The sequence below is a fragment of the Urocitellus parryii genome, chromosome 1 (genome assembly GCF_045843805.1).
Source record: "Urocitellus parryii isolate mUroPar1 chromosome 1, mUroPar1.hap1, whole genome shotgun sequence".
Taxonomy (NCBI): Eukaryota; Metazoa; Chordata; class Mammalia; order Rodentia; family Sciuridae; genus Urocitellus; species Urocitellus parryii.
The window spans coordinates 194803481-194826457 of record NC_135531.1 but is presented as its reverse complement, the minus strand read 5'-3'; the positions used below and the strand labels follow the sequence as shown (position 1 = coordinate 194826457).

Genomic DNA, 22977 nt, shown 5'->3' with positions numbered 1-22977 from the left:
AACCTTTTCTGTTCCAGGAAAATGTGGCTAAATATTTAATTAAACCCCAACAGTTCAACCATACAAATTAATGGGTATGTTCAAATTCATGCTTACAAATTTAATTACCTTTCAATACATGTATATACGATGCTTGATAGTATCCTCTTTTACTCACTCCTTCCACCTCCCCTTCCCTAGTAATCCCTCTACTACTTTCAGGTGGTCTCTCCCCGCCCCCAGATTACACATATGAAAAAACAGGAGATACTTGTCTTTTTCTGTCTTATTTCACTTAACATGATACTTTCCAATTCCATCTTTTTTATTTATTTTTTTAATACTAGGAATGAAAACCTGGTATGCTGTATCACTGAGCTACAGCCCCAACCCTTTTTACTTTGAAATAGGGTCTTGCTGAATTACCTATGTTGGGATTGAATTTGCAATCTTCCTGAGTAAGCCTTCCAAATCAATGGGATTATAGGCATACACTGCCATATCCAACTACTTCTACTTTCCTGCAAATGACATGATTTAATATTCTTTATGGCTGAATAATAATCTACTATGTAGATATATGATATTTTCTTTATTCATTCATTTGTTGAGGGGAACCACAACTGATTCCATTGTATGGTTATTGTATGGACCTTATTTCCTTAGTGTGACATACCCAAGAACCCACACAAATTTTTATAAAATCATGAGTCTTTTGATTTCTTATTTCTTCTCCTGCTTCATTTAAAGATAGTCATATATGGCAATATGTAAATCAATGGAAGTGTAACTGATGTGATTCTGCAATCTGTATACGGGGTAAAAATGGGAGTTCATAACCCACTTGAATCAAAGTGTGAAATATGATATATCAAGAACTATGTAATGTTTTGAACAACCAACAATTAAAAAAAGAAAAAGAAATAAAAAAATAAAGATAGTCATAATCTTTGACCTTAAATTGCTGACATCGTCTTTACTCATCTGTCCCAAAACTAACCTGCTGTAATTTGCTCAAAAGTCTAATGCTCCAATGAAAGGAAACTAAACAGTTATCAAATATTCCACTTGTAATAACTGCTGAAAGTTATAAAAGGTATTCATTAATTCTGCAATATCCTGCCAATCTCAAAAAATTAAGAATAGTCCTTCCAACATCTCCACTACTCTTGGAAATCTATCAAGAAATGACTATTCATCCATTTATGTAAACATTTATAGAATTCATTTATAGAATTTATTCTATAAATTAATTTATTAGCTCTCTGAAGACAAATGTTTCATTACAATTATGGTAGTTAACTCCATACTTTGAAAATATAATGGTGTCAAAGTAACAGTTCCTTTCCTAGAGTTCAAATCACTTTAAAATATCTCAACAATACTCCTTGTTCTAGAATTTACATTTTTACATTTGTCTAGCATTTACTGAACAAACACTTATTAAATACCTAAAAAGGTCAGGCACTGGTGAAACAAAGATAAGGTTAGAGACGCAAATACTAAAGAAGATGAAGCAGAACTGCTGAAATAATATCCCACAAATGTAAGAAATTACATTTGTGAAGAGTCCAGAAAACAGACCTGGGAGCAATTACTTTTTCCAGCTCCCTATTTTTCACTTCTACCGAAACTGTTTGCCAACTTGCATGAGCATACTTTCTTATGTTCTTCTCCCTTGCTACCATCTAGTCACCTCTCTTCCAATTGGGCTCCCTTGTTGAAGACTTCAGCACTTATTCCCCTACTTCATCTTCTTCACTACTCCCTTCATTACCTGCAATGATTTCATACTTGCAATCTTTTGATTTACCAGCATCAAACTGTCTTGACCTTTCTGAATAATCTTGCCCATTTAACATTTTCTCTTATTTTTTAAAAAATATTTTCTCAAAATGAACCTCAGTTGATCTTTTTACAACAGAACTTTTCTGTCATCCATACTTAATTGCCAATATTCCTTGACCTCTTCCCATTATTCTTATTAATCCCTATTATGTCTTTGTTTCCTTGCTTACCAAACCCAAGCACACAATGAAACATTTCAAATACTCCCTAGCAGGCATTCTTAACACTTCACTGATCTTTACCACAACCATTCTGTAATCCCTCCATCCCATATTAACCTAATGACCCACATTCTGATGTAGAGGATCTTAAAAAGAAGCAGAACAGCAGCTTTATAAGCATATGCTTTCACTAAACATGTACTTCTGTTTAACAGCTGTCCCAAATAAAAATCATACCAAATAATGAAATAATTAGTTGTAAATTTATACCTAAAAACACTGTAGCAAGAACTTTTAGACCACTCTTTCTAATACAGTAATCAGGAATGTACCTATTAAAATTTAAATTAAATAAAAATTTAGTGCCTCAGCTGTATTTGACTCAAATTTTTAAGTATTCAGTAGACACATGTAGCTAGTGGCTATCATACTGGAAAGCAGAGATTATAGAACATTTCCTTCATGGTACAAACCTCTATTCAACAGAGCTACTCAACATATTCTATGGGAAGACTGCTTGGTCAAAATTCCTGTTCACATAACCTATAATTTCCGAATGTTCTTGTCTACTGCTATCTTGGTGACTTCAGGAATCCTTCAAGGGAGCAGCAATGAATATGTTCTATGTTCATACATCCAAAGTGGCCAATAAGGGCAGAAGCATCAAATGTCTCTCTTGCCATCACTCAAGACAGACAGGAGTTAGCTGCCCCTAATTATTAGTTTCCTAATTCACTTCTAATCATGGAGATTCATCCTATATTGTCATTAAAGGAAAGTGTTGGCTACATTGTACCTTGAAAGAGGGAAAGAGACATGTCCTCAGTAAGTACCTTTCATGTTTTACTAGAGTAAATTCTTACCACTGCACATATACCTCACATCTTACTAGATTAGACTATCTTAGAAGGTGTAAGTCAAGTCTACCCAAACCCACTCAGGCTTATCATAATGCAATTATCAATAAAAGCATTTCATTAAAAAATAAATATTAGTACAACTATTTAATCAAGCAGGATGTTGGTGTTAGTGGATATATGAGCAGCGTCAAGGAAAGGGGTGTAAAAGGAGAAATAAGGGGCAGGCCAAGAGAAGAGTCTCAACACCAGGTAACACGAAAACCAAGCTCAGCTGCAGCCAGAAGGAAATGTTTTTATCAGGAAACCTCTCACCACCTCAAACTAGTTCAAACATGTCCCCAGAGCAGGAGTAATAAACTGCAATACATCTGAAGGTAGTAAACCATGGCAAATTGTAATATCACTAACAATACTTTTTTGAATCCCATTGTTGGCTTTCGAAGGGAATGCTGGGACAGTACATGTGCCCTTGGCCCAGGAGTTATAACACAAGCCTGTCAATCACAGCTGCCAATCATGTGACTTAGGGAATGGGTAAGAACGAAACTCAAACAAGACTGGGCAATAAAAGACTGAACCCAAATCCTGAGTTGCTCCTGCTAAGATGACCTACTCTCATATTCTGAGTATACTTTCACTTCTTGGTTAATATAATCTTGCTCCCAAAATGCACTGCTTCTGTGCCTCATCTGAAATCTTTCCTTGGAGAACACAAAATCGAGTATTTCTAGGACCCTGTAACACTGGGGCAAAAGACAAACTGGCTGCCTCACACTAAAGCAGGACCTATAAAAACTTTTCTAGACTTTTGGGAACTCTTAAGTTTATAAAAGTTCTGGGAGAAAATTGGGCAAAACAGCAAACCTTAAAGCATAATAGAAATTACACATTACATATCCACAGACATTAAAATGGCTTAATTCTCCTTAAAGAAAAGCTCCTTAGTTTACCAGAAAGAAAGTGAAAGAGGGAGAGGGAGAGATGAAGGACAAGCAGGGGAAGAAGGAAAAGAGAGGAGAAGAGGAGGAGAGCACTTTAAGGACATGAATGGCATTGTAGCTCTTCTGATAAGTTAATTAAGAGTCCGGTGACTAGCAAAATTCAGTAACTGTTTATGAATACCTAGAGCAGATATTCATCAAATGGCTGCTCTGTCTTGGAATAGGACTTTGCAGATGGAAGAAATGAAGTCATATATAAAAATATTTGCAATATAAAGTCACATGAAAATGTTAGAAAACGAGCTTATCTGCAGTCAAGAGTTTCAATAAATGAAATCATATGCCCCAAAAGTACAGAAATGGCATTTCCCTACATATAATTCTAGTAATCTACACTCATCAAGAAATGAGAAGTCTAGCCACAGTCCTAACACTGAAAAGAACACAGAAACGTTTTTTGCATTCCTCGTTTTCAATACATAATATTGAAAAATACATATTAACATTCCCTTTAGTGTTTTAAAATTCCACAAATAACAAAAAATAAAATACAAAACAACATACAGCATGCTGTAAGCATATGGTAGATTATTTTCTCAACATTACTTACAATTTCTAAAAACTGAGTTAAATTCTGCTATGTAGCATTTACCTTCTTTAAAGGGTAGCAAAACCTCATAAGATTATGAATGAACATAACCTACAATCTGTGTAGTCACTCAAGTAAGATCAAGTGCATTTAAGCATTCAGTAATTAAATGTTTGGACAATGTGGCAGACTTACTAAATAAAATGAAACAGGCTACAAACTTTTCACCAGCTTGCAAAATCTTAAAACTTTTTGTAGCAAGCTAGGTAAAAATGTACTATTTGTCAAAAAGAAGTAAGCTACACTATAATTTTCATGGCAGTCTTATTTCCCTTAAATAATACTTACTACTTTATATTCTGTATCTTACCAACTGGAAAGGTTGGAATCATCTTACAGGTTTTGTGAAAAACACAGACCTCTATTCCACTTTCACTGTGTGTGTACATGGGAAGTGTCCATGGGAAAAGGAATATGGTGTTTATTTAAAGAAAACAGCCTACTCACCATGTACTACCCTTTTAACACCCACCAGAATAGCTAAAGAATCAGACACAACACCAAGCAAATGTTGCAGAGTGTGTGGGACAATTACAACTCTAATCCACTATTTAGAAGATTATAATTTTGATAATCATTGGGGAATATATACTAAAAATGAACAAAAGCATATATACAGCCCAACAATTATACTACTAGATACATTCCCTAGAGAAATGTATATCTGTGCACCCAAAGACAGGTACAGGAATATAAAAATATTATATAATGCCCTATTCATTACAGCTCCAAACTGGAACAACCTAGATTATCCATCAAGAGAATGGATAAATTATGACATATATACACAGTCATACAATGGAATACTATAAAAGGAGAATGAATATGCTACTGCTACTCACGACATGGCTGATCACAATGACATATAATCAGGGTAAGAAACCAGAATAGACTATACATGCTATATTATGATGTACATGTCTTTGAATGGATATTATATTTCAAAGTTTACTGAAAAAAGTAGACATATTTAATAAATAAATAAGCAACCCCAATACCTTGAAGTTTATAATAAATTCTTGTTCCCATTGCCTATACCTTACCCAGTAAAACTGAACACATTTGTCTATTCTCATGCTAATTTAAAACATTTTGGTATTAAAACCAAGAAGACTATATTAAGACAATACAATGCAAAAGTGAATTTTTTTTTCATTTTTGAAAAAATTTTAAAAGAATTTTAATATCAAAGGTCTCCCTTCCCCCACCAACCTGACCACACTAAGATCTATACCTCCTTTTCCATCTCCAACAGTTTCTCTTCTCTGCCATTTACTTTGCAGAAACAGTTGAGAAGCATACCTACCCTAGTAGGGTAGTTAGGATGATTAAAACAAAGAGGCAGTGTGTGTGGGTGTGTGCATGTATGTGTATGTATTTTACTCAGCACCATGCCTAAGTACTCATTAACTAAGAAACTATTTATAAAGCCCAAAGAGTGAATTCATCATTATAAACACAGAAATTGGAATTTAATAATTGGTCAATAAATATCTGTAAAGTAAATTAATGCTATTACCCCTCAATTAAAAAAAAAAAACACATGGGGGAAAAGTAAAAAATAGGAATGGGGGAAAAATCAAGAAGTTCAAAGTAGGGACTTAAGCTATTTTTGTTACCAAGGAATATGACAAGACTTTAAATCTTAAAGACAAACCAAGTCATGTGCATAGAAAACCATTAAAATAAAAACAGCCTCAGTAATACCTTTCTTCACATATACCACAAGACAAAGTGGTATGTTTTAACTAAAACTAAATGTCTGCAATATTGAAACACTTCAAAATTACTCACGAATGAGTTCCTTATGAAGTTGACAAAAATCTTAAGTTAAGCCAATCAAGGTTAAGATTACTACCATAGCTCATTAATATTCTGACTAAATCAGTATTATCAGAGATAAAAAGGAAACCAGATCTCAGCAGAACCTTTACATAATATTATTTTTTAAATTTTTTATTCTAATTTGTTACCTATGACAACAGAATGCATTATAATTCATAATATACATATGGAGCACTTTTTTTATATCTCTGGTTGCATACAAAGTATACTCAAACCATTCCAGTCTTTATACATGTACTTAGGGAAATGATGTCCATCTCATTCCACCATCTTTCTTACACCTCCCCTTACCCGCCCCCTCCCTTCCTTTGCCCTATCTAGAATTCGTCTAATCTTCACATGCTTCCCCTCCCAACCCCACTATGAATCAGCCTCTTTATATCAGAAAAAACATTCACAGTATTATTTTTAATGAAAATAAAAATATAACTTTGATGTCAGAATTGTAAAGGCTACAATCTTACATTAGTTTTAAAAGACATATCAAGAAATTATTTTATTGTGTGCACAAAATATGAAAGAACCATTTGATAAGATCCTTTTCCTCTTCCTTTAAGTAATCATCTACTTGTATACCTTGGGCATGAATATTTTTAATTAACAAAATATACAAAAACTTAACTGCATGGGATGTACTAGTTTAAATATAAATATAATTCATTTAGTTATCATAACCTTAGGAGGTGGTACAATCATCATTTCAATTTTACAAAGGAGAAAACCATGACGAAATAACCAGCCTAAAGTCAAAAGTCTGTTAAATTGCAGGATGGTTGCATATGCTCTTAACCTCTATGATATGGTGCTTGGAAAGTTCTTGAGCAAAATTTGTCCTGTCTTCACTCCACATTGGGAGTTTAGTTGTTCTGAAGATCTTGAGTGACAATCCTAAAATAAGGCAGTATTAATTCTATGTTTCACCAATTCTAAGACAACTATTGTGTCACATTTTAACATTTCTGAAATAGATAGCATCTAACAATTGGAAATTCACAGTGTTCTCTATTTAGGTCCATAAAATAATAATGCATCTGGTAATTGACAAGCAATTATAATTCAAGATATTTTATATGTGTTTTCCTGGGCATCAGGGCACATATGTATAATCCCTAGAATTTAGGAGGGGGCAGGAGGATCGCAAATCCAAGGCCAGCCTCAGGAGGCCCTGTCTTTTTTTTTTTTTTTTTTTTTTTGTAGTTGTAGATGGACAGTATGCCTTTATTTGTTTATTTTTATGTGGTGCTGAGGTTTGAACACAGTGCTTCATGCATGCTGGGCAAGTGCTCTGCCACTGAGTTACAGTTCCAGCCTGAGACCCTGTCTTAAATAAAAAATAAAAAGGAGTCAGGAGCAGTGGTTCATGCCTTTAATCCTACCAACTTGAGAAGCCACGACTGGAGAATCAAGTTTGAGGAGAGTCTCTTCAATTTAGCAAGGCCTTCAGCAACTTAGTGAGACCCTGCCTCAAAATAAAAAATAAAAAGGGCTGTGGATGTGGCTTAGTAGTAAAGTACCCCTGGGTTAAATACCCAGTATGAAAAAAAGGGCTGGGAATATAGGTCAGTGGTAGGGAGCAACTGGGTTCAATTCCTAGTATTGTAAAAATATATATTAAAAAAACAAATAAAAATAAAAAGGACATGTCTTTCCTTTTAATTAAAATGATTTATGAGGAAATTTAGTGCAAAGCTATATTTATACTATAGTAAGTTATTAATTTCTCAGGCTCATTTTCAAGTTAACCTGGTTAGGATAAACCAGGATCATGTTCAAACAAACTCTTAAGAAAAAAATACTGATTTCACCATACAAGTTGAGAAGGACATTTTTGTTCATAAAAGACTTGGGAAGGGGAGGCAAATAAAACAACAATGAAAATAAACCAGACAAGTTAGAACATAAAAATGAACAATAAAGCATAAACCACAATACTACTTAATTCAAGCCAGTTCTCAAATGCCATTGATAAAAATGCTCAAATTAAAATTTTCATGTTTTAAAAGATGGACTTACTCTACTTAAGTATCTATGCTCCACTAAAGCTTTTCCAGTAAAACTAGACATATTAAACTTAATTGTGATGTTGAATTTGTGAACTTAAAAGTTTAAACTTATCCTGAGAGATGCCAACCCAAAATTGAATTCAATTTATGAAACGCAATTCATTTAAGTGTTTGTTGTATTTGTACTTTTCTTAGCAATTTCAAAACAAGTTTATATTCACTGTTATTTATTTTTATTTTTTGTCTTGCAGCATGAAAACTATTTACCTTTCAAGGGAATTCGCCCTAAACCAAAAAAGTTGCATCCAAATGACAGTTGAAAAAATACTTGGAGTACTTTAATATTTACTTTTAAAATCAGTTATTTTGTTAGGCATAAAAGGGGGGTATTACATAATGATAAAGGAGTCAATTCTCACAAATAAATAAAAAAATTAGATCCTTAATATGAATGCATCTAACAACAGGGCATCAAAATATGGGAGGCAAAAATTGATAGAATTGTAAAGAGAAATATATCAACACACAAGGACTCTGCTAACAGAAATGAGCAGATCCAGCAGGAAGAAATTAGTTAGGAAATAAGATGAACTCAACAGCACCATCAATTAACTGGAATATAATGTGTATCTATAGACTACTTTATCCAAAAACAATAGAATAAATGTTTTTCTCAAGCACACATGGAACAATGGCCAAGAGATGACATCCTGGGCCAAAAACACACCTTAAGAAATACCATCTGCTCTCAGCACAACAGTATTAAAATAGAAATTATATTATTAAATATAACTTAATAACAACAGTATTAAAATAGAAATTAATAAAATAGAAAGGTAGTGAGAGACACATGTACAAATACTTGGAGGTTAAATAACACATTTCTAAATAACACAAGGGTCAAAGAAGAAACTGAGAAATATAAAAATATTTTAAACTAAATGAAAAATGAAAACAAAGCTTATTAAAATTGTGAGGTACAGCAAAAGCAGAGTTTGAGGGAAATTAGTAATGACAGAGGCATATAGTTGGCTCTCTGCATCCATGGGTTCCACAAATTTGTAGACTTAACCAATCACAAATTGGGGGGAAAAACTGCATCTACACTGAATATTATAGTATTTTTTCTTATTGTCATTTATCCCTTAAACAATACAGTATACCAACTATTTATATAGGATTTACATTGTGCATGGTGGCACATCACCTATAATCCCAGCAACTCAAAGAGACTAAGGCAGGAGGATTTCAAGTTCAAGGACAGTCCCGGCAATTTAGGGAGACCCTGTCTCAAAACAAAAAATAAAAAGGTCTAGGGATTGTCACTCATTAGTTCAGCACCACCAACTTTCAATCCCTAGCATGGAATTAAAAAAAGGATTTACCTCATATCAGGTATTATAAGTAATCTAGAGTTGATGCAGAGTACACAGAAGAATGTGTATAGATTATCTGAAATTACTATGCTATTTTATATAAGGGACACGAGCATTCACAATTCTGTTATTCACAGTAGATCCTAAGACGAATCCCCCGGATATCAAGGGTCAATGGTTATTAAAAAAGAAAATAATTTAATAAATCATCTAAACTTCCACCTTAGGAAACTAGAAGTAAATTAAACACAAAAGTAGTAGAAGAAAAAAATAAAGATTAGAGGAGAAATCACTAAAATTAAAAACAGGAAATCAAAAGGAGAAAAAAAAATCAATGAAAACAAAAGTTGTTCATGGTTTTTTTTGTTTTGTTTTGTTTTGTTTGAAAAAACAAAAAGCTTCTAGCCAAGCTAACCAAGAAAAAGTGAGAGAGACATGCACAAGGCCTGGGTTAAATCCTCAGTACTACCAAAAAAAAAAAAAAAGAAAGGAAAAAATAGACCACGAAGATGTGTCTAAATCTAAAGAAACTCAATAAATAATGAATAACCTATCAAAACAGAAAACACCAAACTCAGATGGGTTCACTGGTGAATTCCATCAGATTTTTAAAGAAGAAATTTTTATCAATTCCCTACAAACTCTTTTAGAAGATTGAAAGAAAGATAATACTTCCTAATTTATTGTATGAATATTAAAACCAAAGACATTAACAAGAAAAGTACTAATAAATATCTCTCATGAACAGAGAGAAAATTCCTCAACAAAATATTAGCAAATCAAATCTAAAAATATATTTTAAAAACTTGGATATCACAACTAAGTGGAATTTATCCTGGGAATACTGGCTAATTCAGTATCTGGAGGTTAATTAATATAATTTATCACCTGATATATCAAAAGACCAAATAAGGAAAATTTCATGATCATATAATAGATACAGAAAAAATATTTGACAAAATTAAATGCCCCTTCATCTTTAACACTAGGAAATAGGGGAAACTTTCTCAGCTTGATTTTTTTAAAAAGCCAACCAAACAAAAAAAATAAAAAATAACCTAGTTAACATCATACTTGGTGGCAAGAAATTGAAGCTTTCCAGTAAATTCAGGAAGAAGGGAAAGATGTCCCCTCTTACCACTGCTTTTTTTCTACACTGTACAGGGAGGCTTAGCTAATACAAAAATACAAGAAAAAGGTTGGGGCAGAGGGGATAAAGATTGGGAAGAAGGAAATAAAACTGTTCACAGATGAATCAGTAAAAACCTACTGGAATTAATTAGTGACTACAGCAATGTTGCTGGACATAAAGTTAATATGCCAAAGTCAATTACCTTCCTAAATACCCAGCAATAAACAAGTAGGATCTGAAATTAAAAATACTGTATCATGTACATTAGCACCCCCAAAATTGAAATATTTGTTAGATATATATCTAACAAAATGTGTACAAGATCTATGTGGAAATCACAAAATTCTGATGAAATAAATCAAAGAACTATATAAATGGAGAGATATTCCATATCAAAGGGCAGAAAGACAAAGTGTCAAAATGTCAGTTTTTTCCAACTGATCTACAGATTCAATGAATTCTTGTTGAAATCCCAGCAAGTTATTTTGTGGATACTGACTCTAAAATTTATGTCAAGAGTCAAAAGACCCAAAACAGTCAACACAACACTACGAGAACTTAGTTGGAAGACTGACACTACCAACTTTAAGATTTACTATAAATTCACAATAATCAGGACAGTGTGATATTGGTGGAAGAGAATACATATAGATCAATGGAATAGAGCAGTGATCCCAGAAATAGAACAAACGATCAACTGATCTTTGACAGAGAACCAAAGGAAATACAATGTAGGAAATACAATGTAGCAAATACAGTTGTAAGAGGAAAAAACAAACTTGTATGCTCTCATGCTCAACAAAAAACATTTATTTAGGTGACCTCCCAGACACCAATTCACCAGTAGACAACAGCTCAATGTTTTATAAATAATTCAATTCTGGCACTATCTAAATAGAGCATCAGATCTCATGGGTTAAGGGATCAAATATTATTCAAGAATTTTCAAAAACTTTAAAAATTTTTAAAAAAGGAATTTTCAGAGCTTGATCTTCAGCCTATCTCACACACACTTCCCAGAGGTCAAGTGGATGAGGCTGAAACTCTAATCATTCAATCTGCTCAGTACTTCTTTTGGTGACTGGCCCCATCCTTAGGCTATCTAAAGGAGCCCACTCTCAGTAACCTCATTAGCATATATTCAGAAGTTTAAAAAGGGGGCTCATTATGAGGGGAAAAAAAAGATATTCTACCACTCAGGAAATTTCAAGTGTTCTAGGAGCTATATGACAAAACAGGAGACAAAGAAGCTAAATTTCACATTATATCACAATAGTCCTTTCAACAAATGGTGCTGGACCCAAAGAAATAAGTAGAAAGGAGACATAAAGAAACAACAAGGAAATAAGATGATGAACACCACCATATCAGAATCCTGAGATTGACCAGACCACAGAAACCATCCTGACATCACCAAACCGATATTATTCCTATATACTTCCCCATACCCACCCCTCACCAAGTTTCCTTTAAAAGACAACTGGAGAACCCCAAAACCATTTCTCTCACTTTTGAGATGGCCCATATTCTCCCATGAATGTGTATTCCTTGCTTTACCTCACAGGCATTGAGAATGCCAACATTTTCCCTTGAAAATGTATCTACTTTCCTAAATCTGTCTATTCCTCTACCTGATACATGAATAAATTCTTTTCTATCATGTAAACCAATAACCCTCACTAGTCCTCTGTCAAATTCCCCCTTTCTCTCCTGGAACTCTTGGAGACACCTTTCCCCTATAACAAAACTACTGAACATTCACATAAGAAAAAAAAATCCAGACACAGACTTTTTTATACCTTTCATAAAAACTAACTCAAAAAACAGATCATAGATACACCTAACTGTAAAATGCAAAACTATAAAACTCCTACAAGACAACAGAGGAGAAAATCCAAATGAACTTGGATTTGGTGGTAACTTTTAGAGATAAAACTAAAAGCACAAGACATCAATTAATTGATAAGCTAATCTTTATAAAAATTAAAATTTCCTCCTCTGCAAAAGAATGAAGACAAGCCACAGACTGGGAGAAAATACTTACAGTAAAAGACATACCTGATAAAAGACTATATATATATATATATATATATATATATATCTTCAATCTCAGTAATAGGAAAACAAATCAACTGAAAAATAGGAACTTCCTTAATAGACACTACACCAAAGAAGATATAAATACAGTAAAACAAGCACATGAAAAGAAGCTTCACCTCATCTGTCATCAAGGAGATGCAAATTAAAACAATGTGATATACCATATACCTATTATAGTGGCCAAATCCAGAACACTAACACCAATTGCTGATGCAGATGTGGAACAAAAGAAAGTCTCTCATACATTGCTGGTGGGAATGCCAAATGGCACAACTATTTTGGACGACAGTTGAGCAGCTTCTTATAAAACTAAATATATTCTTACTATACCATCCAATCAAAGGAGACAAAAATCTGTCTTCATAAAAAAGATCAGCTAGTTCACAGCAGCTTTATTCATAACTGCTAAAACTTTGAAGCAATCAAGATGTTCTGTAATACAATAAACAAACTGTGGTACATCCAGTAATGGAATATTGTTCAGCATTAAAAAGAAATAAACTATCAAGCCATAAAAAAAAAATATGGAGAAAACTTGTACTAAGAAGCTACTCTGAAAAGGATACATGAATTATGACTTCATCTCTATCACATTTGTTAAAACACAAAACAGTAAAAAACATAAATAGTAATTAGGTATTAGGGGCCTATGGCCATTGTAATGGGAGAAAGAGGACTTTTAGGTCAGGAAACTACTTTGAATGACACATACCATAATAAATCTGCCCAAATTCATAGAATACATAACACCAAGAGTGAATCCTAATGTAAACTATAGACTGGTGATAACAATACATCAATAGATTCATCACTGTAACAAATGTACCACTCTGGTATGTCATTGTTATAACGAGGGATGTAATGTACGTGTGGGCACAGAGAGTTATTTGAGAAATCTTTGTAGCTTTTACTCAAGTTTGCTATGAATCTAACATAGCTTTTAAAATAATTAAGTCTATTTAAAAAAAAAATCAATTACTTGGAGTACAGGGCAAGGAAGGAGAGGTATAAGTGTATTTGATACAAGATAAAAACAAATAAATCTGCTTCAGAAAATACACCCAGACCAAATAACAATGGTTCCTTCTTTATTAACAAACCTCAAGTTATATTTTAAAAGCTTGCTAGTACTTTTTTAGTTCACTACAACCTTTCAGATCTGCATTAACTATTAAGAGAATGAAACCTTTGTAATTGTTATACTTAACTATATTTATCTTTTATCTAATATAGAATGTAAACAAACACAATAATCCAAAGAAGGGTAGACATATTTTATAAATACACTCATATTGCACAGATGTATTTTTCCATTGTACTTTTTTCTTCAGGTGTATGCAGACCAATTCCAATCATAGTTTGAAGTAATGAGATTTTATTTAGGATCAGAAACTGTTTAAATCTGCTAGCCTTTGCCTATGTAAAGTCCAATCTCAGTTATATTACATGATTTAGAATATAATATTAAAAACTGACAACTAGTAAGAACCACAAAGAGCTGGGCAGGGTGGTACATGCCTTGCAATCTCAGCAACTTGGGAGGCTGAGGCAGGAACAACAGGTTGAAGACCAACCTTAAAAACTTAAGTGAAACCCCATCTTAAAACAACAACAAAAATTAAGATTAAATTAAATACAGGGCTGGGGATGTGGCTCAAGCGGTAGCGCGCTCGCCTGGCATGCGTGCGACCCGGGTTCGATCCTCACCACCACATACCAACAAAGATGTTGTGTCCGCCGAGAACTAAAAAAAATAAATAAATAAAAATTCTCTCTCTCTCTCTCTCTCCTCTCTCACTCTCTCTTAAAAAAAATAAATAAATAAAAATAAATAAATAAATTAAATACAAAAAAATGTGGATGTGTAACTGATGTGATTCTGCAATCTGTATTTGGGGTAAAAATGGGAGTTCATAACCCACTTGAATCTAATGTATGAAATATGATATGTCAAGAGCTTTGTAATGTTTTGAACAACCAATAAAAAAAAAACCCTAAAAAAAAAAAAAAAAAAAAAAAACAAAGGGCTGAGATGTATCTCAGGGTTAAAGTGCCCCTGGGTTCAATTCCCAGCAGCAATAAATAAATAAATAACTTGTAAAACAAAATTTTTAAAGTTATAATTTTTTAACATAAAATTTAAGGAAGTCTACCTTAGATTAGAATAATATAAAAATGTTTCTAAAATAACTCAACAAAACATTTCAGTAGCAGGTTTTGATAGTCTACTCTTCTTTTACTTTAAAGCCTATACCTTCCTTCTAGAACTTTCATTTACTATGCTGTAACAATCTATTATTAACATCATTTTCCCTTCTATCTCACTATTTTCTATGGGAACTTAACTATACCAATTAAGGTTTTGTCACTTACAGTATCCACAATTCTTGTCTGTGCATGCTTTCAGAATAACTGAAATATCATTTCTTTATGTTCCTCTAGTACTGCACTGCTGTCTCCACCTAAGTTTAAACTGCCTTTCAGAAATACTCTGCCCTAGTGTCATTTTCCTTTGAAAGTCTTCCCCAGTGCCCCTTCTCTGCATCTAAGAGGCCATGCAAATAAATTGATATAATAGCACTATTTGCAATAGAATAACTAATAGTTAACTGTCTAGACTCTGAGTTCTAATCACATATCTAAAACTCTAGAATCCAGTGTATGATAGTGAAATCTTTAAAAACGATAGTCTGAATAAATACATTGTGTGGAAAAAAGTTTGAGATACTTATAGAATATCCAGATGGTTATAAACAGAAAACATGGGGCTGAGCTAAGGAAGGAAAATATAGCTCATGCTATAGATATGATAATTTTATTCTAAATTCAGGATGTAGCTTTGGCAGATTAAAACAAAATTCATCATCAAATGGTTTATGGATGGGCTAATGAGAAATACAAAATTTTCTCCATGTTGCTAAATCCAATGTATATTCTTGAGTCCAAAATTTATGTGATTTTTCAGCTGCGTTCAAAATAGTTGACTGCCCACTCTTGCCCCTTTCAAACAGTTTACTGCCATAGCTTCAGTAATGCAAAGGAAAATCTCCTCTAGTCTCTAGCTACTCCTTCTCAATATCCTTTGTTTCATTTCCTTTTTCCTATGTTTAAATGTGGAAGATTCACTGGGTTTAGACCAAAGCTGCCTTATCTTCTGTTTTTTTTTCCCCCCTTAGGCAACTCATTTCCTACTTCAAGGCTTCAATGATAAACTATAGGCTGACTTCCCAAGCTTAAAGTCCAAATCTCTTTCCTGAGCTCCAAACTTGCATATGCAACTGCTTGCTACTAGACATCTCCACTTGTCTGTCTCCCTCTTTTAAACTCCATGAGTTTTACTTCCCCCCTTTCTTGATACTACCATACAACCTCCTCCAATATTTCCTAACTTAGGTTAAAAAAAAAAAAAAAACATCTATGGAAATCAGCCTTCTCCTTTCCCTAGGCTCCTAATCTAATCTTAAGTATCACCAAATTCTATCAATTTTACCTCACAAATATTTGTTAAGTCTATGACTGTCATCCTGGACTAAAGATTCCATCATAATCTCCTACCTATTTTCTTTTTTTATGGTGGTGCCACACATGGAACACACAGGTCCTTGTGCATGACAGGCAAGCGCTCTAAGAAACATTCCCAGTCCTCTAGATTACTCTTTAATAGCTGAACTCAATGTTATTCAAAGTGTAGTCTGTGAACTAATACTGGCCCACAAATTTTAGAAACTTTATATAACAATTTGACAGATCAAAACATACATTTTATAGGTCACTAAAGTACTAGTACAAACTGAAAATTCAAACAGAATTGGTCCTTCACACAGTTAAGTTTGAGAAGCACAGGTCTAAATTGGGGTCTCTGCATTTACACTTGCTTCTCTCCAATCTGTGCTCTGCAGAGCAGTCAAGTGATGTTTTTCATGCAAAAATCTGTGTAATTTAGTCAGTTATTAAACAGTGGCTTCCTGTTGCCCTTAGAGTTAAGTACAAAATGCTTACCATGGATTTTGGCCATTGTGATCTGCTTTGGCCTCATTTCAGATAAACCACCCTGTGGTAAGGTCCAGTCTCTATTGAACCTTCCAATTCTAGAAAATTGAAATAGCCAGTATCACTTGGGTAACTACCCTTCACCTTTTAGGTTACAGACTAAAATCATCTCTTCAGAGAAACATTCTCTTAAGGATGAGTGGGCTTTCATTATTTAAATAATTTTCTTTACAGCAGTTATCATCTAATTATTATTTTTTTGTTTAATTTCTTTATTTCCCCACTGACTTTTGTCTCCACGAATTCAGTTGCCCTCTTTCATTATCATATGTCACTAGAACCTAGCAAAGTACATGGAACAGATGAATTGTTCAATAATTTTTGCTAAGCAAGCAAATCCAACTCAGGAAACAGTGAGTAGAGGAAATATAAATGCCGGGGCTGGGGATGTGGCTCAAGCGGTAGCACGTTCGCCTGGCATGCCTGCGGCCCGGGTTCGATCCTCAGCACCACATACCAACAAAGATGTTGTGTCCGCCGAGAACTAAAAAATAAATATTAAAAATTCTCTCTCTCTCTCTCTCTCTCTCTCTCTCCTCTCTCACTCTCTCTTTAAAAAAAAAAAAGAAAGAAAGAAATATAAATGCCTTCAATATCTGGCCATATGTAAGGCTTGGGTACCAAGTGCTTTAGAAAAGTTATATCTTCTTTATTGATCTTAAAAAAAAAAAAAACACCTAAAAAGACAGGAAAGGTCCATTGTTCCATTAAAAACAGGATTTTCAAAAAGGTAAAGAATTTTACAAAGCAGACAAGAAAGTGACAGGTCTAAGGGTAATAGACTCTAGAGCCATACTGCCCGGCTGCATTGCTTAATGAACTTAAGATTTTGTGGTAGTTAAGTAATCTGTTTTCCAAAGTCCTCATTTGTAAAATGGTGGTATTAACAAAGCCTTCTTTAAAAGTTTACTATGAGTTTAAATGAATATTTAAATTTGACAGTGCTTGGTGCAGTGTTCTGTTAGCAGTTATCATTATCATTAACAGTTCTCACTTAAATTTTTTCTGTTTGTCAATGCCATACTAGAATATAAATTACAAAAAAGCAGAGTTTGTATTATTATTATTCCCTGATAGAGCTGTTTCCCACCAGGGTCCCACAGGAATTATGGACTATGAAAACTCATTTGGGTTACTATTTACTCATTTCTCTCAAAAATGGTATACAACTAGTATCATGAAAGGTACATAGCAAAGTAAGTAATATAACTTGATTTTTACTGGGACTATGACTAAGACGGGCCACTCTCTTGTATCCCTAGTGCCTAGCATACAGCAGATGCTCATTAAATACTTTTGGAGAGAATGTATATTTACAAAACCAAAAAACTAATGAAATGCAATTCTGCACTAAAGGTCAATTTTATTCTACCACTTCAAAGTTTCTATAAACTTCAAGAGTCCGTTTCTAGGAAAGTCATTTTCTTCAAGCTGTGCTGCCCATACCATTCAAAGCCAAAAATGCAGAATGCAGACACTAGGCAACAAAGGAACAACTACAACAACAATAACAACAAAAAAAAACAATGTTGGCAGGAATTATGCAGTAGTACAAGGTAGAAGACAGGTAGAATATGGATACCCAGGAGAGAGCAAAGGATATTTTAGGCCAAGAAACAGCCTTAGCAAAGGCAGTATCACCCAAAGTACACAGCGCCAGGCAGTACAAAAATGATTTTAGGTTATAAATGGTAAACATGTTTATTTTGATAATTATGTACCCATTTTACATGTAACTAGGATGCTAAATTGATATTTCAGATTTTACTATTTAGAACACTGAAGTAAATAATACCTACTTAGATTTTAAGTAAATCATATAAAAATGTATTAAGTAAATAATGATGCACATGAGGAAAGCAAATATGGCAATACAGCATTTTAACAAGTTAATAAAATCTGATAAATACTGAGCTAAAGTATGTGAATGTCAAAGAACATAACAGGTTTTGAGAAAAAGTACCAGTCTTCTAAATGAAGACAAAGCTTTCTCCTGCAATGATTCAAAATAAAAGACAGATACCCACCAGCTTTGAATATTTCACTTCCAATACTAAAATTGCTATGCATAAAATCTTCATTTTCCAGTATGATAAATCTGCTACATACTTCAACTTCTCACTTATTCTCAAAGTGAAGTTAAAATTTTACAACTTCCAAATAGAGAAACAAAATAAGAAGTGACTTATCTGTAGCCCGACAATTCACTTGAAAACCAAGATCTAGCCCTCCACTGGGTAATGCAAGCCTATAATCCCAGAGACTTGGGAGGCCAAGGCAGGAGTATCACAAGTTCAAGGCCAGCAATCTAAAAAGACCCAGTCTCAAAACAAAAAAATAAAAAGGGCTGGGGATGTAGATCAGTAGTAAAGTGCCCCTGGGTTCAATTCCCCAGTACAAAATTAAAAACAGAAAATAGGGAGCTAAAATCTTGCCTTTTTCAAATAAAGAGAAATTAATACAGTAATGAAATAATCTAATCGTAACACCAGAAAGGGTGTCAAATAAGAGTAAGAAAACAGCATTCCATTCTCACCTTCCTCTCAAAATTAACCTAATAGCCAAATCCAGTCAAGCTAAGAAGCTAATATTTATTAATGAGCCACTGTTCTAAGTACTTTATTTGTATTAACATGTGCAATCCTTACTGCCCTATGAGAACCATCCCATTTTACAGTTCAAGGATACTAAAGCCCTGAGAAGTTAAATAATTTGCCCAAAGCCAGAGCTGGAAGGTGGTAGAGTAGAGGTTTAAATCCTGACAATTACACTATAAAATCTGAGCCCTTAACCACCAGGCAACATTTCTCTCAAGAATGATGGGATAATCTGAAATATCCCACCAGTTCCATCATGGTGAAGAGATGTAATTTTCTAAGGTATAATCCTTTTACTCCTTCAGTTTCCTATCCAAGAACCAAGATTCCATTATAAGGAAGAAGGGTATTATATTGGGGCAAACTAGGCCCAGGATTATGCAAATACAGACCAAAAAAAAGCATCAGGAGCTTCAAAAGGATGGCAGAGGGCTTAATGATAATGTTCACGGTCTTGGTTTTGGAAGATTAAGCAAAAAGTTAAGATAAGCAGAAGATTAATCTTATTTCTGCTGGGCTCTATGACTGCTTTGAGGGAGAAAATTCTACTACCCCTTTCCTTTATGTTAGTCAGTGCACAAAAACAGATCCGAGAGGAAGATTTAGGGAAAAGGGTAGCAGCAAGAGAGCAAAGCAGAGTCAAATTTGGTTCTTCAAGACTTGGATCCCTGAACCACACGGTTAGTTTAATGTACCCTTATAAAAGTGAGAATTTATGAGATGGCAAATGTGTGTTTGGAGACTGAGGACAAGACCACTGGGTAGAGGCATTGAGTGGTCTGGAAAGCTGAGAACGCACTCTAAAAGGAGCTAAAAGAACGATACTTTCAAGGGTCCGTGCCTGGGATGAGGAGGTATGGAGGTGGACGCTGTGGGGCGGCGGGGCCAGTTCCTCCCTCAGGGCAGTACGCAGGACGGGCAAGAAAAGAAGGTATAAAGGGGGAGATACACAGGTATGAGAGAAGGGAGATCGGCAAGAGTAAAAGGGGCGAGGTCGTGGAGAAAATTAAGGGGGCTATTGGTAGGCGGAGGCTGGGAAACCAAGCAGGGACGAGGACATCCCCAGAGGAAGTAAGAAACACCGGATGGAGGGCGGTCCGGGGGGCGGAGGATGGGGCTGGAGGCAACCCCCGTGAAGGCCGAAGGCGCGCCGCAAGAGCCGGGCTCCCGTTCCAAGAGGGATGCGGGCGCAGCGAAGGGCCCGGAGAAGGCCGCCGGGCCTGGAGAAAGGAGGGGGAGGAGCGAGCGACCCGGGCCGCGCTGGGACCCCGACGGGGGAGGGGCACCTACCAGGACTTGCGGGGCGACGGCGAGCAATCCTCGCGGCGGCTGCTCTCCGGCTGAGGCGGCGGCCGAGAGGGCCCCGGGAGCCGAGGTTGTGACGGCGGCGGCGGCGGCGGGGGCGATGGCGGCGAGTCCCTGTGGCGGCAGCCTCTGCCGAGCCGCATCCCTCCGCCCCAGTCCACCCTCCTTCCCTATCTGCCGCTCCTAAACTTCTTCTCCGGGATAAACAAACCCGCCGCCAGGGGCGGCCGCCTCCGCCGCTCCCGCCCCCGCGCGCCCCCCCACCCCGCCCCGGGCCCGTCCGGGCTCCGGCTTCCGAGTTACGACTCCAGTCCCAGCCCAGCCCGGGAAGGCGCGTGCGCGGCGGCGGCTCGCGAGGCTCTTCCTGCCTCCTTCCTGAGCCTGGCACTTCCGGGCGGCCCGGATCCGCCGCCGGGTCTTGGAAGCCGCCGCCTCTGCCGGGCCCTGAGCACGGAGCCGCCCCGGCAGCCATACACCAGAGAGGGCGGGCCTCGCTTTGCCGGCACTCTACTCTCTCCAAGTAGGAAAACTTCCTTGCTTAAAAGCCCACTCATATAGGCCTCCTAACTTGTCTAATCCTCTGAAGGGAACCTGTGCACGATTCCCACGGGGTTGTAGCAGTCTCTAGAAAGCCTAGGTACAACTTTTGAGAGCTCCTGTTGCGATCCTAGAACTCTGGGAACCACCTTAACACAAGACAGCTGTACAGAGACAGCCACGGAAAATCGAGAACACTGGGTAGACAATTCAAAACAATTCTACAGTTTTCGGCTGGAGGAGATGTGTTGCAAGTCTCGGGCCAGAAGAGAGGGTCTGCGGAGATGGTTGGGACGTGCTGAAGACCTGGAGCAACCCAGGACTGGACGTTGGTACTTCAGCAGATGCCTGAAGAGAAGTAGTATCTTCAGTCGTTTAGAGTTTACAGAAAAGGGTGACAATAGAACTTTTTTATTCAGCCCGCCCGTGGGGCGAAACACTTTTCTAGCTGACAGGAGTCAACCTCACTAAAGAGGTTTTAGGGACCACAAGTTCCTGTTTTGCCAGTGCTGACATGGAGTTCACTCAAAGATTTCAACTCTTTTTACTTTATGCATCAATCAACGAATTACTTACCTAGCTTCCCTAAAAAGAGAAGAGGAACAAAAAATTAAGTACTATATGACAAGCACTGTACAAAGCATATATATGTATCATTCTCTTTAATCCTCTCAATTTCTATATGACTTCATGGTAGAAATTCCTCCCATCTTACAGAAAAAAACGAGGATTAGAAAGGACAATTGACTCAAAGATTACTAGAGTTTAAGAACAGGCAGATACCCCTCACTTTAATACTTGGCAGTATTATTCATGTAGTTAGGATGCAACATGCTTGGGATAGAAGCATCACCAGACTTTTTCAAAAGCAATAAGGTCGACTTAACCAGAGCTCAAGGTTGCCTTGGGTTGAGTAGATTGAATGTTAATTCAGACCAAGGAACTCTAAAAGTTAAAACATAAGTGGAAGTGAAATCTGGGGATATAACTGTGGTACAGCGCTTCCTCAGAAAGTGCTTGCCTAGCTTGTGCAAGGCCTTGGGTTCCATCCCCAGCACCACAAAAACAGCAGCAACAACAAAACTAAAAGCATTGGGGAATGTAAGAGGAAACATTAGTGCAAACATTTCACCATCTCTAAACCCCAACAAATACTGTTTGCTATACTCATTGTGAGTCTTATTATTTTAAATATGTGACAGAGGCAGTGGAAGTTATATGTAATTTTTTAAACTATTTAAACCCTGAATAGTATATCAACCCCTTTTCCACTAATTAAATATTAAGCAACTAATAAATGTAATATGTCCAAGGAATCAAATTATAAGTCCTTCAGGTAGCGTTACAATTGGGAGTTATGATATGAATGATATTTGCTGATTCTTTACAATTAACAGTTCAGCCTGGGGATTGATTTAATAAACTTCAGCCACAAGGATGTTAAATTGTCACTTAGGGTGTTTCCGTAGTCACTTCCCTAAGCTATCACCTTGCCCTGGTGTTAGTTAAGATATGCCATTCCTCCCTTCCTCACAATATTCAGTGACTTTATCCACTAATAAAGTGACAGTAAGTAGTAATATCAAGAATGAAC

At 35.8% G+C, this 22977-nt stretch overlaps 1 protein-coding gene across 1 annotated transcript in view; it reads right to left on the bottom strand.

Moving 5' to 3' along the window:
* Positions 1 to 21099, bottom strand: part of Spopl (speckle type BTB/POZ protein like) — a 56745-nt gene extending 35646 nt beyond the window's left edge. Inside the window, exon 1 of the mRNA XM_026388310.2 lies at positions 20832 to 21099. The gene's annotated coding sequence lies outside the window, so the exon portion shown is untranslated. The remainder of the gene's footprint in view (positions 1 to 20831) is intronic.
* Between the last annotated feature and the right edge of the window lie 1878 nt (positions 21100 to 22977).